Here is a 20,469-nt window from a genome sequence, read left to right as displayed (position 1 = left end):
GCCCGCGAAGGGGCTCCCAGTGCGCGGAAACCCCTCCTCCTTCACGGCTCCCTCCCACCGGTGCAGGTGCCGTCCCCATTCCCCCGTCTCCGCCATTTCTTCCCTCCTCTGCCCCACCCAAGTACTGGGGGAGTTTCCCGCCTTCCTGGAGGTCGGACGTCCTCCGCCAGCGTTCAGTGGGTGCTCCGCAGGAGCAGTTCCACGTGCAGGTGCATTTCCACTGTATCTGTGGGAAGGAACGCGATCTCCGCGTCCCACTCCTCCGCCATCTTCTCTAGAAGTTCGAGGTTTTTTTTTTTTTAATCATAAATGCGTGTTGAATTTTGTCAAAAGCTTTTTCTGCATCTATTGAGATGATCATATGGTTTTTATTCTTCAATTTGTTGATGTGGTGTATCACACTGATTGATCTGTGGATTTTGAAATATCCTTGCATCCCTGGGATAAATCCCACTTAATCATGGTCTATGACCCTTTTAATTTATTGTTCGATTCGGATGGAGAGTATTTTGTTGAGTATTTCTGCATCTGTGTTCATCAGTGATATTGGCCTGTAATTTTTCTTTTTTGTGGTATCTTTGTCGGGTTTTGTATCAGCGTGATGGTGGACTCATAGAATGAGTTTCGGAGTTTTCCTTCCTCTTCAATTTTTTGGAACAGTTTCAGGAGGATAGGTATTAACTCTTCTGTAAATGTTTGATAGAATTTGCCTGTGAAGCCATCTGGTCCTGGACTTTTGTTTGTTGGGAATTTTTAAATCACAGTTTCAATTTCAGTACTTGTGATTCATCTGTTTGTATTTTCTATTTCTTCTTGGTGTATTGTGGGAGATTGTACCATTCTAAGAATTTGTCCATTTCTTCCAGGTTGTCCATTTTATTGGAATATAGTTGCTTATAGTAGTCTCTTACGATCCTTTGTATTTCTGTAGTTTCAGTTGTAACTTCTCCTTTATCATTTCTAGTTTTTTTGATTTGAGTCCTCACCCTTTTTTTCTTGATGCGTCTGGCTAAAGGTTTATCAATTTTGTTTATCTTTTCAAAGAAACAGTTTTGGTTTCATTGGTCTTTGCTATTGTTTTCTTTGTTTCTATTTCATTTATTTCTCCTCTGATCTTTATGATTTCTTTCCTTCTACTAACCTTAGGTTTTGTTTGTTCTTCTTTCACTAGTTGCTTTAGGTGTAAGGTTAGGTTTTTTATTTGAGATTTTTCTTGTTTCCTGAGGTAAGGTTGTATTGCTATAAACTTCCCTCTTAGAACTGCTTTTGCTGCATCCCATAGGTTTTGGATCATCATGCTTTCATTTTCATTTGTCTCTAGGTATTTTTTGATTTCCTCTTTGATTTCTTCAGTGGTCCATTGGTTTTAGTAGCATATTGTTTAGCCTCCACGTTGTGTTTTTTACAGTTTTCTTCTTGTAGTTTATTTCTAATCTCTTAGTGTTGTGGTCGGAAAAGATGCTTGATATGATTTCAGTTGTTTCAATTTACTGAAGCTCCTTTTGTGGCACAGCATGTGGTCAGTCCAGGAGAATGTTCCATGTGCACATGAGAAGAATGTGTATTCTGCTGCTTTTGGATGGAATACTCTATAAATATCAATTAAGTCCATCTGGTCTAATGTGTCATTTGAGGCCTGTGTTTCCTTATTGATTTTCTGTCTTGATGATCTGTTCGTTGATGAAAGTGGGGTGTTAAAGTCCCCCACTATTATTGCATCGCTGTCGATTTCTCCCTTTATGACTGTTAGTAGTTGCCTTATATATTAAGGTGCTCCTATGTTGGGTGCATATATATTTACAATTGTTACATCTTCTTCTTGGATTGATCCCTTGATCATTATGTAGTGTGCTTCTTTATCTCTTGTAATAGTATTTTAAATCTATTTTGTCTTATATGAGTATTGCTACTCCAGCTTTCTTTTGATTTCCATTTGCATGGAATACCTTTTTCCATCCCTTCACTTTCAGTCTGTATGTGTCCTTAGATCTGAAGTGGGTCTCTTACAGACAGTATATATATGGGTCTTGTTTTGGTATCCATTCAGCCAGTCTATATGTTTTGGTCAGAGCATTTATCCGTTTACAATTAAGGTAATTATTGATATGTATGTTCTTATTGCCATTTTTTACTTGTTTTGGATTTGTTTCTGTAGGTCTTTTTTCTTTCCCTTCCTTTTTCATTCTCTTCTCCTCTTGTGATTTGATGACTACCTTTAGTGTTGTGTTTGGATTCCTTTTTCTTTTTTTGTGTGTATCTATTGTAGATTTTTGTTTCTAGTTACCAGACACTTTTGATATAGCAGTCTATATATAAACAAGATTGTTTTAAGTTACTGGTCTTTTAATTTCAATGCATTTCCAATATCCTGCATTTGTGCTCTCTTCTCCTCACAATTACTGATTTTGATATCATATTTGTGTGTGGATGATTTCCTACCTTTACTGTATGTTTGCCTTCACTGATGAGCTTTTCCATTAGTAATTTTCTTGTGTCTAGTTGTGATCTTTTCTTTTCCACTTAGAGAAGTTCCTTTAGCATTTGTTGCATAGCTGGTCTCATGGTGCTGGATTCTCTTAGCTTTTGCTTGTCTGTAAAGCTTTTGATTTATCTGTCAAATCTAAATGAGAGCTTTGCTGGGTAGAGTATTTTCATCATTTTAAATATATCATGCCACTCCCTCTGGCCTGCAGAGTTTCTGCTGAGAAATCAGCTGATATCTTTATGGGAGTTCCCTTGTATGTTATTTGTTGCTTTCTCCTTCTTGATTTTAATATTTTTTCTTTGTCTCTAATTTGTCAATTTGATTACTGTGTGTCTCAGCATGTTCCTCCTTGGGTTTATCCTGCCTTGCACTCTCTGTGCTTCCTGGACTTGGGTGACTGTTTCCTTTCCCATGTTAGGGAAATTTTCAGCTATTTTCTCTTCAAATATTTTCTCAGGTTCTTTCTCTCTCTCTTCTCCTTCTGGGGCCCCTATAATGTGAATATTGGTTCATTTAATGTTGTACCAGAGGTCTCTTAGACTGTCTTCTTTTCTTTTCATTCTTTTTTCTTTTTTCTGTTCTGTGGCAGTGATTTCCACCATTCTGTCTTCCAGGTCACTTATCCGTCCTTCTGCCTCACCTATTCTGCTATTGATTCCTTCTAGTGTATTTTTCATTTTGGTTATTGTATTGTTCATCTCTGTTTGTTTGTTCTTTAGTTCTTCTAGTTCTTTGTTAAACATTTCTTGCATCTTCTTGATCCTTGCCTCCATTCATTTTCTGAGACCTTGGATCATCTTCACTATCATTATTCTGAATTCTTTTCCCAGTAGATTGGCTATCTCCACTTCACTTACTTGTTCACCTGGGGTTTCATCCATACCCACTCTGTGGGTGACCCACAAACTGGAAAATAGTTATATCAGAGATGGTATCCCACAGGAATGAAAGTTCTGAGCCCCACATCAGGCTTCCCAGCCTGGGCGTCTGGCAATGGGAGGAGTCCCTAGAGATTCTGGCTTTGAAGGCCAGCGGGGTTTGATTGCAGGACTTCCATAGGACAGGGGGAAACAAAAACTCTGCTCTTGGAAGACACACACAAAGTCTCGTGTACACCAGGACCCAGGGGAAAAAAGCAGTGACTCCATAAGGAATTGGGCCAGACCTACCTGCTAGTATTGGAGGGTCTCCTGTAGAGGTGGGGGGCAGCTGTGACTCACTGCAGGGACAAAGACACTGGCAGCAGCAATTCTGGGAAATACTCATTGGCGAGAGCTCTCTTGGAGGCCACCATTAGCCCCACCAACAGCCTGTAGGCTTCAGTGCTGGGACACCTCAGGCCAAACAATTAACAGAGCAGGAACACAGTACCCCCCGACATCAGCAGACTAGTGGCTTAAAGTCTCCCTCAGCATGGCTCTGCCCACCAGAGGGACAAGACCCAGCTGCACCCACCACTGGGCAGGAGCCAACCCCTCCCATCAGGAAACTTGCACAATCCTCTTAGACAGCCTCATCCACCATAGGGCAGACAGCAGAAGCAAGAACTAAAATCCTGCAGCCTGTAGAACAGAAACCATAATCACAGAAATTTAGACAAAATGAGATGGCAGAGGAATATGTCCCAGATGAAGGCAAGGTCATTTTGCTTTAGAAGATGACAGGGGTCTACCAAGCAGACTACCTCACTAGTGCTGATCAGGCAGCTCCTGACTGACTGGTCCTATATTACACCTCTGGGAGAGGCCAAAAATGTAATTAACTCTCAGTTTGGTAACAAGGATCTTGGCATAAGTGACTATTTTGGTTCTGTTGTCTTCTTTATAGCAGGCATTTTGGGCCTATTGATTTCAATTGTTGGAAATGTATTGAGAAATTTGTTCTTGTTTTGGTAAATGTTCCATATTCACTTGGGAAGTATGTATTTAATATGGTATATAAATGTATATAATGAAGAATGCATATTCTTTAATTGTTCATTTTAATATCCTATCTATGTCAATGAGGTTGTTTCTTAGTCTTTTTATTCAAATTTTTCATATCTCAACTGGCTTTTTTTTTTGTTCTAACAGTTACCAAGAGAGCTATGTTAATGCCTCCCACTCTCTGTTTTTGTGTATTTGTTCTTTTAGTTCCACAATTTATCCTTTGTATGTTTTGGAACTATGTTATTTGGAATATGCAAATTTAGAATTGTAATATCATCATTATAGCTACATCAGTTACCCTTTGGTTAGTGTTTGCATGATATATTCATTTTTCCCCTTTAACTTTAAATTTTCCTGCGTTTTTTTTTTTAAACTTTGGGTTTATTTATTTATTTATTTTTATGGCTGTGTTGGGTCTTCGTTTCTGTGTGAGGGCTTTCTCTAGTTGCGGCAAGTGGGGGCCATTCTTCATCGCGGTGCGCAGGCCTCTCATTATCGTGGCCTCTCTTGTTGCGGAGCACAGGCTCCAGACGCGCAGGCTCAGTAATTGTGGCTCACAGGCCCAGTTGCTCCACGGCATATGGGATCTTCCCAGACCAGGGCTCGAACCTGTATCCTCTGCATTGGCAGGCAGATTCTCAACCACTGCGCCACCAGGGAAGCCCCATGCGTTTTTATTTTTATGTATGTCTCTTGTTGCAGCTCAATAGTTTCTTTTTAAATTCAGCCTCACAATCATCCCTGTTAGTTCACTTTCATTTAATGTGATTACTTATATAATTGGTTTTAATTCCACCATTTTACTATTTATTTTCTATTTGTCCCACTTGTGGCATGATCCACTTTTCTCTCATTTGCTTTGTTCTTTTGGATAAATCAATTATTTAAAAAATTATTATTCAATTTTCCCCTCTATTAAGTTGTTAGGTGTGCATTCTTTTATCATTCCTTTAGGTTATCCTAGATTTCACAACATGCAGCTTTGACCTACTCAAATTTATGATAGATGAGTGTTTTTAAGTCTTCCCCTGTCAATGTTAAAACCATAGTACATTTTAACACTATATGCCTCCAGTCTTTTCTGCTACTGTTTCAATGAGGTTTTATCTCCACATATTATTTAAAGACATTATTATTGTTATTGTTTTATACAATCAACATTCATTTACATTTGTCCACACTTTTACTTGTTGCAGTGATCTTCATCCATTTCTGCATTTCTCTACTTCTGTCTGGGTTCATTTTTATTTTGCTTGAATAACTCCTGTCTTTTGATGTGGATCTGTGGGAGATGAATTCTTGTTTTGTTTGTCTGAAAATCCTTTATTTAACATAATATATAAAGATTATTTTTGCTCTGCGCAGAATTCTAGGTTGGTACTCATTTCTTTTCACCACTTAAAAATGTCATTCTATTATCTTTTCACCTCCAATTGTTTTTTGTTGAAATTTAGCTATCACTTTTATTGGTTCTTCTTTCATGGTAATGGACTATTTTCCTTTGGCTGATTTTAAGATTTTATTTTTTAACTTATTTTTTTAGCAGTTTTATTAAGATGATGATCCCAGGTATGTAAGTGTGAGTGTGTGTATGTGTGTGTGTGTGTTTATCCTACATAGATTTTATAGAGATTCTTGAATATGTGACTTTATATTTTTCATCAGATTTGAAAATTCCTCATCAAGTATCTTTTCAAATATTGCTTCTGTTCCATTCAATCCCTCCCCCCAAGTCTTATGATGTCAATTACCCATATAGTAGAACAACTTATGTTGGCCTTTATGCCTTGTCTGTATTTTTCATCTGTTTTTTTCTTTTTTTTTCTCTTTGTGGTTCTGCCTGGATATTTTTTCTGATTTAGCTTTAAGTTTACTAACTCTCTTCTGCTATGTCTATACTGCTGCTAAACCTAATGAGATACTAACTTGAATTATCATATTTTTCAGTTTTAGTGAACGCTCAGAGGGAGGTTGGTCTTATATGAAATACTCCATAATATCCACCTAAATGACCATGTTTTTGTTGAAATAACAAATTTTAAAGGGACTTTTAGAAATACACGAAATGGTATCTGTCATGAGCTTCCTGTCCTAACATAGCAAAATTTCAGAGATTTTAATTTTTTCTATGCTACATTCTTTATTTAGTCCCATATTTTAAAATTCTTTTTAACCTCTTTACTGTGAAATAGTTATGGATACACATACAGTTGTTAGAAATAATACATAGTGATCTCATATACTCTTTACCCTGTTTCCCCAGGGTGACATCTTACAAAACTATATTGCAGAGGAGCTTCAAGCAGGTGGAAGAGTAAGACGTGGAGATCACCTTCCTCCCCACAGATACATCAGAAATACATCTACATGTGGAACAACTCCTACAGAACACCTACTGAACGCTGGCAGAAGACCTCAGACCTCCCCAAAGGCAAGAAACTCCCCACGTACCTGGGTAGGGGAAAAGAAAAAAGAAAAAAGAGACAAAAGAATAGGGACGGGACCTGCACCAGTGGGAGGGAGCTGTGAAGGAGGAAAGGTTTCCACACACTAGGAAGCCCCTTCACGGGCAGAGACTGTGGGTGGTGGAGGGGGGCAACATCGGAGCCACAGAGGAGAGAGCGCAGCAACAGTGGTGCAGAGGGCAAAGTGGAGAGATTCCCACACAGAGGATCTGTGCCGACCAGCACTCACCAGCCCAAAGGCTTGTCTGCTCACCCGCGTGGATGGGTGGGGGCTGGCAGCTGAGGCTCAGGCTTCAGAGGTCAGATCCCAGGGAAAGGACGGGGGTTGGCTGCGTGAACACAGCCTGAAGGGGGCTAATGCACCACAGCTAGCTGGGAGAGAGTCTGGGAAAAAGTCTGGAGCTGCCGAAGAGGCAAGAGACATTTTCTTGCCTCTTTGTTTCCCAGTGTGCGAGAAGAAGGGATTAAAAACACCTCTTAAAGGAGCTCCAGAGATGGGCACGAGCCACGGCTATCAGCACGGACCCCAGATTAGGCATGAGACGCTAAGGCTGCTGCTGCAGCCACCAAGAAGCCTGTGTACAAGCACAGGTCACTATCCACACCTCCCCTCCTGGGAGCTTGTGCAGCCCGCCACTGCCAGGGTCCTGTGATCCAGGGACAACTTCCCTGGGAGAACACATGGCGTGCCTCAGGCCGTTGCAACTTTATGCTGGGTTCTGCTGCCGCAGGCTCACCCCACACTCTGTACGCCTCCTCCCCCCAGCCTGAGTGAGCCAAAGCCCCCGAATCAGCTGCTCCTTTAACCCCGTCCTGTCTGAGCGAAGAACAGACGCCCTCAGGCGACCTACACACAGAGGCGGGGCCAAATCCAAAGCTGAACCCCAGGAGCTGTGTGAAGAAAGAAGAGAAAGGGAAATTTCTCCCAGCAGCCTCAGGAGCAGCGGATTAAATCTTCACAATCAACTTGATGTGCAATGCATCTGTGTAATACCTGAATAGACAACGAATCATCCGAAATTGAGGAGGTGGACTTTGGGAGCAATGATATATATATATTTTTCCCTTTTTGTGTGTGTGTATGTGTATGCTTCTGTGTGTGATTTTGTCTGTATAGCTTTACTTTTACCATTTGTCCTAGGGTTGTGTCTGTACATTTTTTGTTTTTTTGTTTTTGTTTTTTTTTTAGTATAGATTTTAGCTCTTGTTATCATTGGTGGATTTGCTTTTTGGTTTGGTTGCTCTCTTCTTTGTTTCTTTATTTTTATTAATTAAAAAAATTTTTTAATAATTATTTTTTATTTTAATAACTTATTTATTTTATTTAATTTTATCTTCTTTCGATCTGTCTTTTTTTTCTCCCTTTTATTCTGAGCCATGTGGATGACAGGCTCTTGGTTCTCCAGCCAGGCGTCAGGACTGTGCCTCTGAGGTGGGAGAGTCAAGTTCAGGACATTTGTCCACAAGAGACCTCCAAGCTACACGTAATGTCAAATGGCAAAAGTCTCCCAGAGACCTCCATCTCAACACCAAGACCCAGTTCCACTCAACGACCAGCAAGCTACAGTGCTGGACACTTGATGCAAAACAGCTAGCGAGACAGGAACACAACCCCACCCACTAGCAGAGAGGCTGCCTAAAATCATAATATGGCCACAGACACCACAAAACACACCACCAGACATGGACACGCCCAACAGAAAGACAAGATCCAGCCTCATCCACCAGAACACAGGCACTAGTCTCCTGCACAAGAATGCCCACACAACCCACTGAACCAACCTTAGCCACTGGGGGCAGAAACCAAAAACAATGGGAACTATGAACCAGCAGCCTGTGAAAAGGAGACCCCAAACACAGTAAGTTAAGCAAAATGAGAAGACAGAGAAACACATAGCAGATGAAGGAGCAAGGTAAAAACACACCAGACCAAACAAATGAAGAGGAAATAGGCAGTCTACCTGAAAAAGAATTCAGAATAATCATAGTGAAGATGGTCCAAAATCTTGGCAATAGAATGGAGAAAATACAAGAAATGTTTCACAAGGACCTACAAGAACCAAAGACCAAACAAACAGTGATGACCAACACAATAGATGAAATTAAAAATTCTCTAGAAGGGATCAATAGCAGAATAACTGAGGCAGAAGAACGGATAAGTGACCTGGAAGATAAAATAGTGGAAAAAACTACTGCGGAGGAGAATAAAGAAAAATGAAGGAAAAGAATTGAGGACAGTCTCAGAGACCTCTGGGACAACATTAAATGCACGAACATTCGAACTATACGGGTCCCAGAAGAAGAAGAGAAAAAGAAAGAGACTGAGAAAATATTTGAAGAGATTATGGTTGAAAACTTCCCTAATATGGAAAGGAAATAGTCTGTCAAGTCCAGGAGGCACAGAGAGTCCTATACAGGATAAATCCAAGGAGAAACATGCCAAGACACATACTAATCAAACTATCAAAAATTAAAAACAAAGAAAAAATATTAAAAGCAGCAAGGGGAAAACAACAAATAACATACAAGGGAATCCCCATAAGGCTAACAGCTGATCTTTCAGCAGAAACATTGCAAGCCAGAAGGGAGTGGCAGGACATATTTAAAGTGATGAAGGGGAAAATCCTGCAACCAACATTACTCTACCCAGCAAGGATCTTATTCAGGTTTGATGGAGAAATTAAAACCTTTAGAGACAAGCAAAAGCTTTGAGAATTCAGCACCACAAAACCAGCTTTACAACAAATGCTAAAGGAACTTCTCTTGGCAGGAAACACAAGAGAAGGAAAAGACCTACAATAAGAAACCCAAAACAATTAAGAAAATGGTAATAGGAACATACATATCGATAATTACCTTAAATGTAAATGGATTAAATGCTCCAACCAAAAGACATAGATTGGCTGAATGGATACAAACACAAGACCTGTATATATGCTGTCTACAAGAGACCCACTTCAGACCTAGGGAGACATACAGACTGAAAGTGAGGGGATGGAAAAGGATATTCCATGCAAATGGAAATCAAAAGAAAGCTGGAGTAGCAATTCTCATATCAGACAAAATAGACTTTAAAACAAAGACTATTACAAGAGACAAAGAAGGACATTACATAATGATCAAGGGATCAATCCAAGAAGAAGATATAACAATTGTAAATATTTAAGCACCCAACATACGAGCACCTCAATAAATAAGGCAAATGCTAACAGCCATAAATGGGGAAATCGACAGTAACACAATCATAGTAGGAGACATTTACACCCCACTTTCACCAATGGACACATCATCCAAAATGAAAATAAATAAGGAAACACAAGCTTTAAATGATACACTAAACGAGATGGACTTAATTGATATTTACAGGACATTCCATGCAAAAATAACAGGATACACTTTCTTCTCAAGTGCTCATGGAACATTCTCCAGGATAGATCATATCTTGGGTCACAAATCAAGCCCTGATAAATATAAGAAAATTGAAATTTTCTCTCAAGTATGCTGTCAAGTATCTTTTCTGACCACAATGCTATGAGACTAGAAATCAATTACAGGAAAAAATCTGTAAAAAATACAAACACATGGAGGCTAAACAATACACTGCTTAATAACCAAGAGATCACTGGAGAATTCAAAGAGGGAACCAAAAAATAATTAGAAACAAATGACAATGAAAACACGATGACCCAAAACCTATGGGATGCAGCAAAAGGAGTTCTAAGAAGGAAGTTTATAGCAATACCATCCTACCTTAAGAAACAAGAAATATGTCAAATAAACAACATAACCTTACACCTAAAGCAATTAGAGAAAAAAGAACAAAAAAGCCCCAAAGTTAGCAGAAGGAAAGAAATCATAAAGATCAGATCAGAAATAAATGAAAAAGAAATGAAGGAAACAATAGCAAAGATCAATAAAACTAAAAGCTGGTTCTTTGAGAAGATGAACAAAATTGATAAACCATTAGCCAAACTCATCAAGAAAAAAAGGGAGAAGACTCAAGTCAATAGAATTAGAAATGAAAAAGGAGAAGTAACAACTGACACTGCAGAAATACAAAGGATCATGAGAGATTACTACAAGCAACTCTATGCCAATAAAATGGACAAGCTGGAAGAATTGGACAAATTCTTAGAAAAGCACAACCTTCCGAGACTGAACCAGGAAGAAATAGAAAACATGAACAGACCAATCACAAGCACTGAAATTGAAACTGTGATTAAAAATCTTCCAACAAACAAAAGCCCAGGACCAGATGGCTTCACAGGCGAATTCTATCAAACATTTAGAGAAGAGCTAACACGTATCCTTCTCAAACTCTTCCAAAATATAGCAGAGGGAGTAACTCTCCCACACTCATTCTATGAGGCCACCATCACCCTGATACCAAAACCAGAAAAAGATGTCACAAAGAAAGAAAACTACAGGCCAATATCACTGATGAACATAGATGCAAAAATTCTCAACAAAATCCTAGCAAGCAGAATCCAACAGCACATTAAAAGGATCATACATTATGACCAAGTGGCGTTTATCCCAGGAATGCAAGGATTCTTCAATATACGCAAATCAATCAATGTGATACACCATATTAACAAATTGAAGGAGAAAAACCATATGATCATCTCAATAGATGCAGAGAGAGCTTTCGAGAAAATTCAACACCCAGTTATGATAAAAACGCTACAGAAAGTAGGCATAGAGGGAACGTACCTCAACATAATAAAGGTCATATATGACAAACCCACAGCCAACATCGTCTTCAATGGTGAAAAACTGAAACCATTTCCACTAACATCAGGAACAAGACAAGGTTGCCCACTCTCACCACTATTATTCAACATAGTTTTGGAAGTTTTAGCCACAGCAATCAGAGAAGAAAAAGAAATAAAAGGAATCCAAATCGGAAAAGAAGAAGTAAAGCTGTCACTGTTTGCAGATGACATGATATTATACATAGAGTATCCTATAGATGCTACCAGAAAACTACTAGAGCTAATCAATGAATTTGGTAAAGTAGCAGGATACAAAAAGAATGCACAGAAATCTCTTGCATTCCTATACACTAATGATGAAAAATCTGAAAGTGAAATTAAGAAAACACTCCCATTTACCATTGCAAAAAAAAGAATAAAATATCTAGGAATAAACCTACCTAAGGAGACAAAAGACCTGTATGCAGAAAACTATAAGACACTGATGAAAGAAATTAAAGATGCTACAAACAGATGGAGAGTTATATCATGTTCTTGGATTGGAAGAGATAACATTGTGAAAATGACTCTACTACCCAAAGCAATCTACAGATTCAATGCAATCCCTATCAAATTACCACTGGCATTTTTCACAGAACTAGAACAAAAAATGTCACAATTTGTATGGAAACACAAAAGACCCCGAATAGCCAAAGCAATCTTGAGAACGAAAAATGGAGCTGGAAGAATCAGGCTCCCTGACTTCAGACTATATTACAAAGCTACAGTAATCAAGACAGCATGGTACTGGCACAAAAACAGAAATATAGATCAGTGCAACAGAGTAGAAAGCCCACAGATAAACCCATGCACATATGGTCACCTTATCTTTGATAAAGAAGGCAAGAATATACAGTGGAGTAAAGACAGCCTCTTCAATAAGTGTTGCTGGGCAAACTGGACAGCTACATGTAAAAGAATGAAATTAGAACATTCCCTAACACCATACACAAAAATAAACTCAAAATGGATTGAAGACCTAAATGTAAGTCCAGACACTGTCAAACTCCTAGAGGAAAACATAGGCAGAAGGCTCTGACATAAATCACAGCAAGATCCTTTTTGACCCAGCCCCTAGAGTAATGGAAATAGAAAGAAAAATATATAAATGCGACTTAATGAAACTTAAAATCTTTTTCACAACAAAGGAAACCATAAACAAGACGAAAACACAACCCTCAGGATGGGAGAAAATATTTGCAAATGAAGCAACTGACTAAGGATTAATCTCCAAAATTTACAAGCAGCTCATGCAGCTCAATATCAAAAAAACAAATAACCCAATCCAAAAATGGGCAGAAGACCTAAATAGACATTTCTCCAAAGAAGATATACAGATTGCCAACAAACACATGAAAGAATGCTCAACATCATTAATCATTAGAGAAATGCAAATCAAAACTACAATGAGATGTCATCTCACACCGGTCAGAATGGCCATCATCAAAAAATCTACAAACAATAAATGCTGGAGAGGGTGTGGAGAAAAGGGAACCCTCTTTCAGTGTTGGTGGGAATGTAAATTGATACCGCCACTGTGGAGAACAGTATGGAAGTTCCTTAAAAAACTTAAAATAGAACAACCATATGACTCAGCAATCTTACTAGTGGGCATATACCCTGAGAAAACCATAATTCAAAAAAAAAAAGAGTCATGTACCACAATGTTCATTGCAGCTCTATTTACAATAGCCAGGGCTTGGAAGCAACCTAAGTGTCCATCAATAGGTGAATGGATAAAGAAGATGTGGCACATATATACAATGGAATATTACTCAGCCATAAAAGAAACGAAATTGAGTTTTTTGTAGTGAGGTGGATGGACCTAGAATCTGTCATACAGGGTGAAGTTAGTCAGAAAGAGAAAAACAAATACCATATGCTAACACATATATATGGAATCTAAAATAAAAAATTGGTCATGAAGAACCTATGGGCAAGATGGAAATAAAGATGCAGACCTACTAGAGAATGGGCTTGAGGATATGGGGAGGGGGAAGGGTAATCTGGGACAAAGATTTGGAAAAAGGATATCTAAAACATATCCATCTGGTATATCTACAATATACCAGAAATTACATCCTTTTCAAATTAGAAATATGAGAAGCCTGTTTTCAAGATTCTTGTAGGGGTATGAGAAGGAAAATATTACCTTAAAATTCTTCTTTTGAAAAGTTTCTGCTGTTCTGGATCTTCACCCAGCAATGGTCCACCTAGAGGAAGATGTTAAATGCATTATCATTGCACCCAGCCCAGTTGCTGTCTGTATAAGTGGCTCACCAATTTAACCTATCAGTTGTTTTCTGTTCAGGATTGTCTGGGAAGAACCTAACATTAGGCTGGGCTAATGTCTTGTCCTTTGATGGAGGGAGAACAGGCTTTTTCATTATCCTTGCCTGGGGCTCTTTAGAAATTTTTCTGGACAGCCTAAGCACTTTAACTGACGATTACCCATTAAAAAAGTGATACTGGGTTTGAGATACGTTAAATACTTACATTTTCCTTAAACCACCTATGGTAAACAGTATTGACAGATGTTATTATTCCCTTGGACTGAAACACAATCTAAAGCACAGTGTGGTTTAAAGTGACTTCTTGGACTTCCCTGGTGGTGCAGTGGTTAGGAATCCGCCTGCCAATGCAGGTGACACGGGTTCGTGCCCTGGTCCGGGAAGATCCCACATGCCGTGGAGCGGCTAGGCCTGTGGGCCACAACTACTGAGCCTGCGCGTCTGGAGCCTGTGCTCCACAACGGGAGAGGCTGCGACAGTGAGAGGCCCGTGCACCGTGATGAAGAGTGGACCCCGCTCGCCGCAACTGGAGAAAGCCCTTGCACAGAAACGAAAACCCAACACAGCCAAAAATAAATAAATAAATAAATTTATTTATTTAAAAAAATGCTGAATACAGTTTGCACATTCCTTAGTTTGGAGATATTTTAAAAAAATAAAATAAAGTGACTTCTTGGAAATTGAAAAATATATTTTTAAGCAATAGAGACTAGGAAGAACCCTAGATCTCTTGATGCTCAATTCTGATAACATAAGACAATGATAATGATCATAATTATCCATTTATCATCACTGTCAAGTGTTGTGCTAAGCCCTATATATGCATTTTCTGAATGGAACACAATCAACAGTCTTAAGAAGTCACATCAATTGCCACTCTCAGATAGCCTCATCCACCAGAGGGCAGACAGCAGAAGCAAGAAGTACTACAATCTTGCAGCCTGTGGAACGAAAACCACATTCACAGAAAGATAGACAAAATGAAAAGGCAGAGGACTTTGTACCAGATGAAGGAACAAGATAAAACCCCAGAAAAACAACTAAATGAAGTGGAGATAGGCAACCTTCCAGAAAAAGAATTCAGAATAATGATAGTGAAGATGATTGAGGATGTCAGAAAAAGAAAGGAGGCAAAGATCGAGAAGATGCGAGAAACATTTAACAAAGACTGAGAAGAATGAAAGAACAAATGCCTAGAAGAATGAAAGAACAAACAAACAGAGATGAACAATACAATAACTGAAATGAAAAATACACTAGAAGGAACCAACAGCAGAATAACTGAGGCAGAAGAACAGATAAGGGACCTGGAAGACAGAATGGTGGAATTCACTGCTGTGGAACAGAATAAACAAAAAAGAATGAAAACCAGTGAAGACAGCTTAAGAGACCTCTGCGACAACAATAAACGCACCAACATTTGCATTATAGCAGTCTCAGAAGGAGAAGAGAGAGAGAAAGGACCCAAGAAAATATTTGAAGAGATTATAGTCGAAAAATTCCCTAACGTGGGAAAAGAAATAGCCACCCAAGTCCAGGAAGCACAGAGAGTCCCAGGCAGGATAAACCCAAGGAGAAACACGCGAAGGCACATAGTAATCAAACTGACAAAAATTAAAGGCAAAGAAATATTATTAAAAGCAACAAAGGAAAAATGACAACATACAAGGGAACTTGCAGAAGGTTAACAGCTGATTTCTCAGCAAAAACTCTACAAGCCAGAAGGGAGTGGCATGATACATTTAAAGTGATGAAAGGGAAGGACCTACAACCAAGATAACTCTACCTGGCAAGGATAGATTTGACAGAGAAATCAAAAGCTTTACAGACAAGCAAAAGCTAACAGAATTCACCACCACCAAACCAGCTCTACAACAAATGCTAAAGGAACTTCTCTAAATGGGAAACACAAGAGAAGAAAAGGACCAACGAAAACAAACACAAAACAATTAAGAAAATGGTAATAGGAACATACATATTGATAATTACCTTAAATGTGAATGGATTAAATGCTACAACCAAAAGACACAGGCTTGCTGAATGGATACAAAAACAAGACCTATATATATGCTGTCTACAAGAGACCCACTTCAGAACTAGGGACACATACAGACTGAAAGTGAGGGGATGGAAAAAGATATTCCATGTAAATGGAAATCAAAAGAAAGCTGGAGTAGTAATACTCATATCAGAAAAAATAGACTTTAAAATAAAGAATGTCACAAGAGACAAGGAAGGACACCACATAACGATCAAGGGATCAATCCAAGAAGAAGGTATAAAAATTATAAATATATATGCACCCAACATAGGAGCACCTCAACACATAAGGCAACTGCTAAGAGCTATAAAAGAGGAAATTGACAGTAACACAATAATAGTGGGGGACTTTAACACCTCACTTACAGCAATGGACAGATCATCCAGACAGAAAATTAAAGAGGAAACACAAGCTTTAAATGACACAATAGACCAGATAGATTTAATTGATATTTATACGACATTCCATCCAAAAACAGCAGATTACACTTTCTTCTCAATTGCACACGGAACATTCTCCAGGATAGATCACACCTTGCATCACAAGTCAAGCCTCAGTAAATTTAAGAAAATTGAAATCATATCAAGCAGCTTTTCTGACCACAGAGCTATGAGACTAAAAATAAATTATAGGGAAAAAGATGTAAAAAACACAAATGCCTGGAGGCTAAACAATATGTTACTAAATAACCAAGAGATCAAGAAGAAATCAAAGAGGAAATCAAAAAATACCTAGAGACAAATGACAATGAACACAAGTGGGAAGGAGGAGATATGGGGATGTATGAATATGTATAGTTGAGTCACTTTGTTATAAAGCAGAAACTAACACACCATTGTAAAGAAATTTTACTCCAATAAAGATGTTTAAAAAAATGCCAATGAAAACACGACGACGAAAAACCTATTGGATGCAGCAAAAGCAGTTCTAAGAAGGAAGTTTATAGCAATACAATCCTACCTCAAGAAACAAGAAAAATCCCAAATAAGCAATCTAACCTTACACCTAAAGGAACTAGAGAAAGAAGAACAAACAAACCCCAAGTTAGTAGAAGGAAAGAATTCGTAAAGATCAGAGCACAAATAAATGAAAAAGAAACAAAGAAGAGAATAGCAAGGATCAATAAAACTAAAAGCTGGTTCTTTGAGAAGATAAACAAAATTGATAAAACTTTAGCCAAACTCATCAAGAAAAAGGCGGAGAGGACTCAAATCAATGAAATTAGAAATGAAAAGGAGAAGATACAACAGACACAGCAGAAATACAAAGGATCATAAGAGACTACTACAAGCAACTATATGCCAATATAATGGGCAACCTGGAAGAAATGGACAGATTCTTAGAAAGGTATAACCTTCCAAGACGGAACAGGAAGAAATAGAAAATATGAACAGACAAATCACAAGTAATAAAGTTGAAACTGTGATTAAAAATCTTCCAAAAAACAAAAGTCAAGACCTGATGGTTTCACAGGTGAATTCTATCAAACATTTAGAGAAGAGCTAACACCCATCCTTGTCAAACACTTCCAAAAACTTCCAAAGGAAGGAACACTCCCAAAGTCATTCTACTATGCCACCATCACCCTGATACCAGAATCAGACAAAGACACTACAAAAAAAAAAGAAAATTACAGACCAATAACACTGATGAATATAGATGCAAAAATCCTCAACAAAATACTAGCAAACAGAATCCACCAACACGTCAAAAGGATCATACACCAGGATCAAGTGGGATTTATACCAGGAATGCAAGGATTCTTCAATATATGTAAATCAATCAATGTGATACACCATATTAACATACTGAAGGATAAGAACTGTATGATCATCTTAATAGAGGCAGAAATAGCTTTCAACAAAATTTAACACCCATTTATGATAAAAATTCTCCAGAAAGTGGGCATGGAGGAAAACTACCTCAACATAATAAAGGCCATATATGACAAACCCACAGCAAACATCATTCTCAGTGGTGAAAAACTGAAAGCATTTCCTCTAAGATCAGGAAAAGACAAGGATGTCCACTCTCATCACTATTATTCAACATAGTTTTGGAAGTCCTAGCCACGGCAATCAGAGAAGAAAAAGAAATAAAAGGAACCTAAATTGGAAAAGAAGAAGTAAAACTGTCACTGTTTGCAGATGACATGATACTCTACATAGATAATCGTAAAGATGCCACCAGAAATCTACCAGAGCTAATCAATGAATTTGGTAAAGTAGCAGGATACAAAATTAATGCACAGAAATCTCTTGCATTCCTATACACTAACAATGAAAGATCAGAAAGAGAAATTAAGGAAACACTCCCATTTACCACTGCAACAAAAAGAATAAAATACCTAGGAATAACCTACCTAAGGAGGTAAAAGACCTGTACTCAGAAAACTATAAGACACTGATGAAAGAAATCAAAGATGACAAAAACAGATGGAGAGATATACCATGTTCTTGGATTGCAAGAATCAACATAGTGAAAATGACTATACTACCCAAAGCAATCTACAGATTCAATGCAATCCCGAACAAATTACCAATGGCATTTTTTACAGAACTAGAACAAGAAGTCTTAAAAGTTATATGGAGACACAAAAGACCCTGAATAGCCAGTGCAATGTTGAGGGAAAAAAACGGAGTTGGAGGAATCAGACTCCCTGACTTCAGACTATACTACAAATCTACAGTAGTCAAGACAATATGATACTGGCACAAAAACAGAAATATAGATCAATGGAACAGGGTAGAAAGCCCAGAGATAAACCCACGCACATATGGACAACTAATCTATGACAAAGGAGGCAAGGATATACAATGGAGAAAAGACAGTCTCTTCAATACGTGGTGCTGGGAAAACTGGACAGCTACATGTAAAAGAATGAGATTAGAACACTCCCTAACACCATACACAAAAATAAACTCAAAATGGATTAAAGACCTAAATGTAAGAGCGGACACCTGAAAACTCTTAAAGGAAAACATCAGAAGAACACTCTTTGACATAAATCACAGCAAGATCTTTTTTATCCACCTCTTAGAGTAATGGAAATAAAAACAAAAATAAACAAATGGGACCTAATGATACTTAAAAGCTTTTGCACAACAAAGGAAACTATAAACAAGACAAAAAGACAACCCTCAGAATGGGAGAGAGTATTTGCAAGCAAATCAACGGACAAAGTATCAATCTCCAAAATATATAAACAACACATGCAGCTCAATATTAAAAAAATGGACAACCCAATTAAAAAATGGGCAGAAGACCTAAATAGACATTTCTCCAAAGAAGACATACAGATGGCCAAGAGGCACATGAACAGCTGCTGAACATCACTAATTATTAGAGAAATGCAAATCAAAATTACAATGAGGTATCACCTCACACCCGTTAGAATGGGCATCATCAGAAAATCTACAAGCAACAAATGCTGGAGAGGGTGTGGAGTAAAGGGAACCCTCTTGCACTGTTGGTGGGAATGTAAATTGATATAGCCACTAGGGAGAGAAGTATGGAGGTTCCTTAAAAAACTAAAACTAGAATTACCATATGACCCAGCAATCCCACTACTGGGCATATAACCAGAGAAAAACATGATTCAAAAAGACACACGCACCCCAGTGTTCATTGCAGCACTATTTACAATAGATAGGTCATGGAAGCAACGTAAATGCCCATCGACAGATGAATGGATAAAGAAGATGTGGTACATATATACAATGGAATATTACTCAGCCATAAAAAAGGAACAAATTTGGGTCATTTGTAGAGACGTGCATGGACTTAAAGACTGTCATACAGAGTGAAGTAAGTCAGAAAGAGAAAAACAAATATCGTAGATTAACACATATGTATGGAATCTACAAAAATGGTGCAGATGAATCGGTTTGCAAGGCAGAAATAGAGACACAGATGTAGAGACCAAATGTATGGACACTAAGGGGAGAAAGTGGAGGGGGGTTGGGGATGGTGGTGGGATGCATTGGGAGATTGGGATTGACATGTATACACTAATATGTATAAACTAGATAAGTAATAAGAACCTGCTGAAAATAAATAAATAAATAAATAAAATTCCAAAAAAATATTGCCATTCTCCTTTTGAATATGGATAATGAAATCTTGGAAGAGTTGATGTGCCTGGCCAAGGTCATGTAGCTTGTGGTACCACTAAGTGGAAAAGCCATAAAACCAGGGATCCAGTCTTAAGATATTTGATGCCATTACCTCATCTACTGAAAGATGACATTGTACTGCAAAAATTAAAATGGGGGCTTCCATGGTGGTGCAGTGGTTGAGAATCTGCCTGCCAATGCCGGGGAAACGGGTTCGAGGCCTGGTCTGGGAAGATCCCACATGACGTGGAGGAACTGGGCCCATGAGCCACAACTACTGAGCCTACGCATCTGGAACCTGTGCTCCGCAACAAGAGAGGACGCGATAGTGAGAGGCCCGTGCACCGCGATGAGGAGTGGCCCCCGATTGCCGCATAGAGAAAGCCCTCG

The sequence above is a fragment of the Balaenoptera acutorostrata genome, chromosome X (genome assembly GCF_949987535.1).
Source record: "Balaenoptera acutorostrata chromosome X, mBalAcu1.1, whole genome shotgun sequence".
NCBI lineage: Eukaryota > Metazoa > Chordata > Mammalia > Artiodactyla > Balaenopteridae > Balaenoptera > Balaenoptera acutorostrata.
The sequence above is the reverse complement of the archived record's forward strand: the minus strand, read 5'-3'. Positions refer to the sequence as shown.